Source organism: Elephantulus edwardii, unplaced genomic scaffold (assembly GCF_000299155.1).
Source record: "Elephantulus edwardii isolate Elephantulus edwardi_28Jun2011 unplaced genomic scaffold, EleEdw1.0 scaffold00196, whole genome shotgun sequence".
NCBI lineage: Eukaryota > Metazoa > Chordata > Mammalia > Macroscelidea > Macroscelididae > Elephantulus > Elephantulus edwardii.
In genome coordinates, this window is record NW_006399946.1 from 4,194,587 (window position 1) to 4,200,216 (window position 5,630).

Sequence of the window (5,630 nt, forward strand, 5' to 3'; positions counted from 1 at the left end):
ATCTCAGCGTTTAATTTGTTTATTACCCATTCCATGGCTTCTCGACCTTTACTAGCGTTGGAAGAGATGGTACTCGCCATCAGACTTTCTAGGTAGCTGCTGAGGCTGACGCCCTTGACGGTGATGATGGCTTCCTGAGTGAGAATCGTTTTGCCCGGGTGCTGAGGATGAGGCTTGTAGATGACCCTCTCATCCACGGAGACCATATTTGTAAAGGAAATATTAGTGGACTTCAGTTCCATCGTTTTCTCTACTGGGTCAACTGCAGAATGCTCCTGCATGTATGTCTTTGTTCGAGCTGCGCCGATAAGAGATCGCACCACAGAGGGCAGGCCCCACTCCGTGCTCAGAAGCTGCTGGCTGTGCAGCCTGCCCGAGGGGTCCACGTGCCTTTGCAGGACGTCGAGGCCCACCACGCTGGGGTTCATCGGGTTGGGGTACTTCTGCATCGCAGCCGTTGTGACCATTTCTCAGGGGTGGTCGAAGACATGCTCGGAGGTCCAGATCTTCATGGCGCTGGCGACCAGCGCGACAAACCTGGCGACCCGCGCAACGACCCGGCAGCGGCACTAGGGCCCAAGGAGGCCAAGAGGCAACTCTCGCTGCGGCCCCGCCCCTAGCCAAGAGGATGCAATCTTGCTTACTGAAAGTGAGGAGAATCTGAAATGCTTGCTACAAAGGATCAAAGTTTACACCCTTCACTATAGGTTGCATCTTAACCTCAAGAAAACAAAATTCTTTACCACTGGGCCAATAGGCAACATTATGATAGATGGAGAAAGGATTGAAACCATCAATGATTTTATCTTGCTTGGATCCACAATCAACACCCTCAGTACCAATAATCAGGAGATCAGGAGATGTATCACTAAGAGCAAGTCTGCTGTCAGAAGCCTCTGAAAAATAATGAAGAGCAATGATGTTAGTTGAAGGTTAAGGTGTGCCTGATTCAGGATATAGTCTGTTCAATTACTTGCTATGCACTTGAAAGCTGAACAATTACTAATGATGACAGAAGAATAATTGATGCCTTTGAACATGTTAGAGAAGAATTTTGAATATCCTATGGGCTGCCAAAAGAATAAGCAGGAATGTCTTGAAAAAGGTGCATCCAGAGTGATCCTTGGAGACAGGGATGACAAAGCTTCATCTCTCATATTTTGGACAAGTTGCTAGGAGAGACCTTGGAAAGGGATATCATGCTTGGGAAGGTGAAGGGCCAATGAAAGAGAGAAAGACCCCAATGAGGTGGATTGACATGGTGACTGCAGCAATGAGCTCAAGTGTATCAGAGATGATGAAGATTCAAGTCTGTCATTCACAGGATCATTATGAGTTGTACTCAACTAGGCAGCATCTAACAATAACAATATTGGAATATTATGAAAATTTGTATACCAACAAATTTCAAGATCTAGAGGAAAGGTTCAAATTCCTATAAACCCGCACTTACCCAAACAGACACAGACTGAAATAGAATATTGACCAGAACCATCATCATCATTGAGCAGGTTAAACACACACACACACACACACATACACACACAAAAGCCTCTTGCAACAACAACAAAATGTCCTGGACCAGGCTGTTTCATAGGCTACTGCTACAAAACATTCTGAGAAGAACTATTAACAGCACTATTTAAATTCTATCTAAAAATAGAAAAATAAGGAGCACCCTCAGACTCCTTCTATGAAGTATGCATAACCTGGATACCAAAGTCATGTAAAGACACAACCAAAAAAGAGAACTATAGACAAATATCCCTCATGGCATAACTTCAACAATCCTTAATAAAATCCTGGCCAGTAGAATCCAACAGCATGTCAAGAGAATAATTCAACATTATAAAATGAGATTTATAGTAGACATGCAAACATGGTACAACATAAAAAAAACCCATACATAAATGTAATACACCATATCAATAAAACAAAGGATTGTCTCAATGAAGGCAAAAAAGGCTTTTGACAAAATCCAACACCCTTTTCTAACTAGGAATGCTCAATAGAGTAAGAATTTCCTTAGCACAGTTAAGAGCATATATGATAAACCCACAGTTAAACTCATCTGCAAAGGGGAGATTTGAGAGGCATTCTCATTGCAGATAGGTACCAGTAAAGGATCTCACCCCCTGATCTCAAAACTTTCTACATGGCTATAATAAGCAACAATGTCACTCTGGAGACTAAGGTGCACCTGATCTAGGCCATGGTCTTTGCCATTACTTGCATTGTGCCAGAAAGCTGGATAATGACTAGGGGTGATAAAAGGAGAATTGATGCCTTTGAGCTGTGGTGTTGGAGAAGAGTATTGAATATACTATGTACTACTAGAACAGACAGGTTCATCCTGGAAAGCAGGAAACAGGTTACTCCTTGGAGGCAAGGATTCTGAAGCTCTATCTGACATACTTTGGCCATGTTGCAAAGCAGGACCAGAGAGGGACATCATGCTTGGGAGGGTGGAGGGACAGTGTAAGAGAGGAAGACCCTCGATAAGATTGATTGACTCAGTGGGTAATGATGGCAGGCGTGTCAGAGACAGTAAGTTTGGCTTAGAATAGAACATGGTTCAGAGCTGTTGCTATTGTACATAGGATCACTCTGAGTCGCAAGCCACTTGACAACACATAACAACCACAACAACATAATAATTAAAACAGCATGACCCTGGTACAATGACAGGCACATAGACCAATGGAAGAAAATTCAGAACCCAGAAATTAATCAATCTACCTATGGCTTTCAACAAGGAAATGACAACCTCTTCAACAAATGGTGGTGGCAAAACTGGACTTTTACCTTCAGAAAGCTGCATCCACACCTCACACAATGTACAGAACTCAAGGTGGATGAGAGATCTAAGAGTAGAGCCCCAAAATCATAAAGATAATAAGTGGAAAAATGGGACAAAATTTAGGAGGTCTAGCCTATAAATAAGCTGGCAATTATAGCCAGAATTGCACAACTAGGAGATGTTAATATAGACAAATGGGACCTTCTAAAAAGCAAGTCCCTGTGTACATAAAAAAAAATTTTCCAATAGGGTGAGAAGAAAATCTACAGACTTGGGAAAAACATTTAGCACTGACATCTCAGAAAAGGGTCTCATAATGAAAGTTTATAGAATATTACAGGAACACCACAAGAACACTGACAACCCAATCAACACAGTAGGCAAAAAACCCAGAATGACTCTTCACAAAGGAAGATATTTGGATGGCCCACAGACACATGAAGAAATTCTCAAAATTACTGGCAATATATAGAAGATATGCAATTCAAAATCACAACAATATGTCATCTCATCTCAGGAGCAGTGGCAGTTTAATAGGAAGCAAGAAATAAATGTTGGAAAGGATGTAGAGAGATTGAAACTCTCATGCACTGTTAGTAGGATTGGAAAATGGTACAATGTTGTCGACCTAAGTAAAAGACAGAGACAGGGATACACAGGCATGGAGGTCAGGCCAAAAAGTATGAAGGCAGGGGCCTAACAGTTGGGAGAACTGCAGCTCCTATGCTATCCCTTTCTGGGTTTTTATTGAGAATTATCAGGAAGGTAAGCAAAGGTAAACAAAGAAAAATCACAAGGAAGTAGTAAAAAAACCCAAAGGATCATGGGGAAGTCTTTTGTAAATAAAGCCAATTCTTCTCTATTGTTTACCTTATGCTTATCTCAGGAGGGAGGAATTTAATAAATACAAACTAAGAATTACGTATACTCTTAAGGATTACCTTAGTGCCACAGGGTGAGTTCTCATTTGTATTATGCCTCCCTCATATCCTGATATGAAATTTGGTTTATTATTAATATTACATTTGATATTAAGCTTCCTGCATTTCCCATATTATCTTTAAAGCATAATTTTGTGGTTATTAAGGCAAGTATGATTTCTTTTCTTCAGGATTCATTCTTGCTTTTCTGTTCTTGTTTTCTGTTCTTTTCATACTTTATGTTGTTGTTATGTTAAAGCGAGTCGCTTGTGACTCACAACGACCCTATGTACAACAGCCCTAAACTCTGCTCTGTCCTGTGTCAATTGCACTATCTCTGACACACCCATCCTGATTACCCCAGTCACTGAATCAATCCACCTGGTAGAGGGCCTTCCCCTCCGGCATTGTCCCTCCACCCTCCCAAGCATGATGTACCTATACAAGGACCGGTCCCTCCTTACAACCTGTCCAAAGTATGTCAGATGGAGCCTCAGAATCCTTGCCTCCAAGGAGCTGCCCAGTTTAACTCTTTCCAGGATGAATCTGTTTGTTTTCCTAGCAGTCCATGGTACCCTCAATACTCTTCCCCAGTACCACAGCTCAAAGGCATCAATTTTCCTTCTATCCTCCTTAGTCATTGTCCAACTCTCTGATGCGTAACAAGTGATAGCAAAGACCATGACCTGTATCAGACACACCTTAGTCTCCAGAGAGACACCATTATATATAATGAAAAAACCATAACCGATTAAGAAAATAAGTTCACAAAAATATTTCCAAAATTCTCCATATGATCAGAAGGATTCAGTTTGGATATTCTTGAGAGTCTGTTTTTATTGTCATATAGCTACATTCCTTGAGGGTCAGTTTCTATTGTTATAGTCCTTGTCAAAACCAGTTCTGATTGATCTCCTTTGTCAGCATGTCCTTTGCCATTCCCTGTCACTCCACCCCCCAGAGAGATTTCACCCTGATTCATTAGGAGAGGGGGTGACTCTTAACTACTTCCTGCTAGAAAAGAGTGTTTTAGGTTCCAGGGTGAAGATCTTCACTATTCTAAAGGGCCCCTTTGGCAGTAGGAAACATGTAGACTATTGTGTGATTGATTTTAGAATTTAGATGCACTGTTATCAATTGTGCTTAGAGAATTTAGATGCACTGTTATCGATTGTGCTTAGAGATACAGGTTCATATCCTTGGAGATGCATTATTTTAACATGGAACTGTCACAGCCTAGAAGTCACAAATTTAAGTAACAAGTTAAAAGTACACGGGCCAAAAATTAAAAGCAATAATATCTCAACTAGAGGTTTGTTCTAACCATGGCAGAAACCAAGTTACAGAGGGAAGATAGTTCTTTTTTTTTATATTTTAAATTTTTTAAATATCTAGCAAGATAAATAAATGTGATGCAATGATCTGTGTCCTAATTTGAAGAACCTTCTTTCACTGCATTGTTTTCCTTCATAATGGCCTTTAAATCACAGGAGGCCGTGATCCCAGGCCATTTCCTCTTCTTTTATTCAATGTTACAGGATTTCTGAATTGGTATCCCACCCTCTAGTCTCCTCATATACAAATCAAATTAATTTTCAATCCATGGTTTAGAGGTAGCGTATTTTTCTCTGTTCCACAAAAATGACTTTTTTGTTCACAATGGGATCATAATGCAAAAGAGTCAGTTTCTCCTGCAGTCGAGTTCTCCTGGTGTTGAAGGTGTAACCTGTCCCAGCTTGGCTTACTATTTTTACCAGAATGTTTTTTGACTTGCTCTTGGCAAAGGAGACTGCAGTTAGGAACATGAAGACGACACCCAAAGTCACCCTTGCGAAGATAGTTCTTAAAATAAAAGGCTTATAATTTCACTGTTGGTGGGAGTGTAAAATGGTGGAACCACTGTGGAAAGC

At 40.8% G+C, this 5,630-nt stretch overlaps 2 pseudogenes; both read right to left on the minus strand.

The window, feature by feature from the left end:
- Nucleotides 1–512, minus strand: part of LOC102873313 — a 16,107-nt pseudogene extending 15,595 nt beyond the window's left edge.
- Nucleotides 513–5,252: 4,740 nt separating this feature from the next.
- On the minus strand, nt 5,253–5,525 carry LOC102854350 (annotated as a pseudogene).
- Between the last annotated feature and the right edge of the window lie 105 nt (nt 5,526–5,630).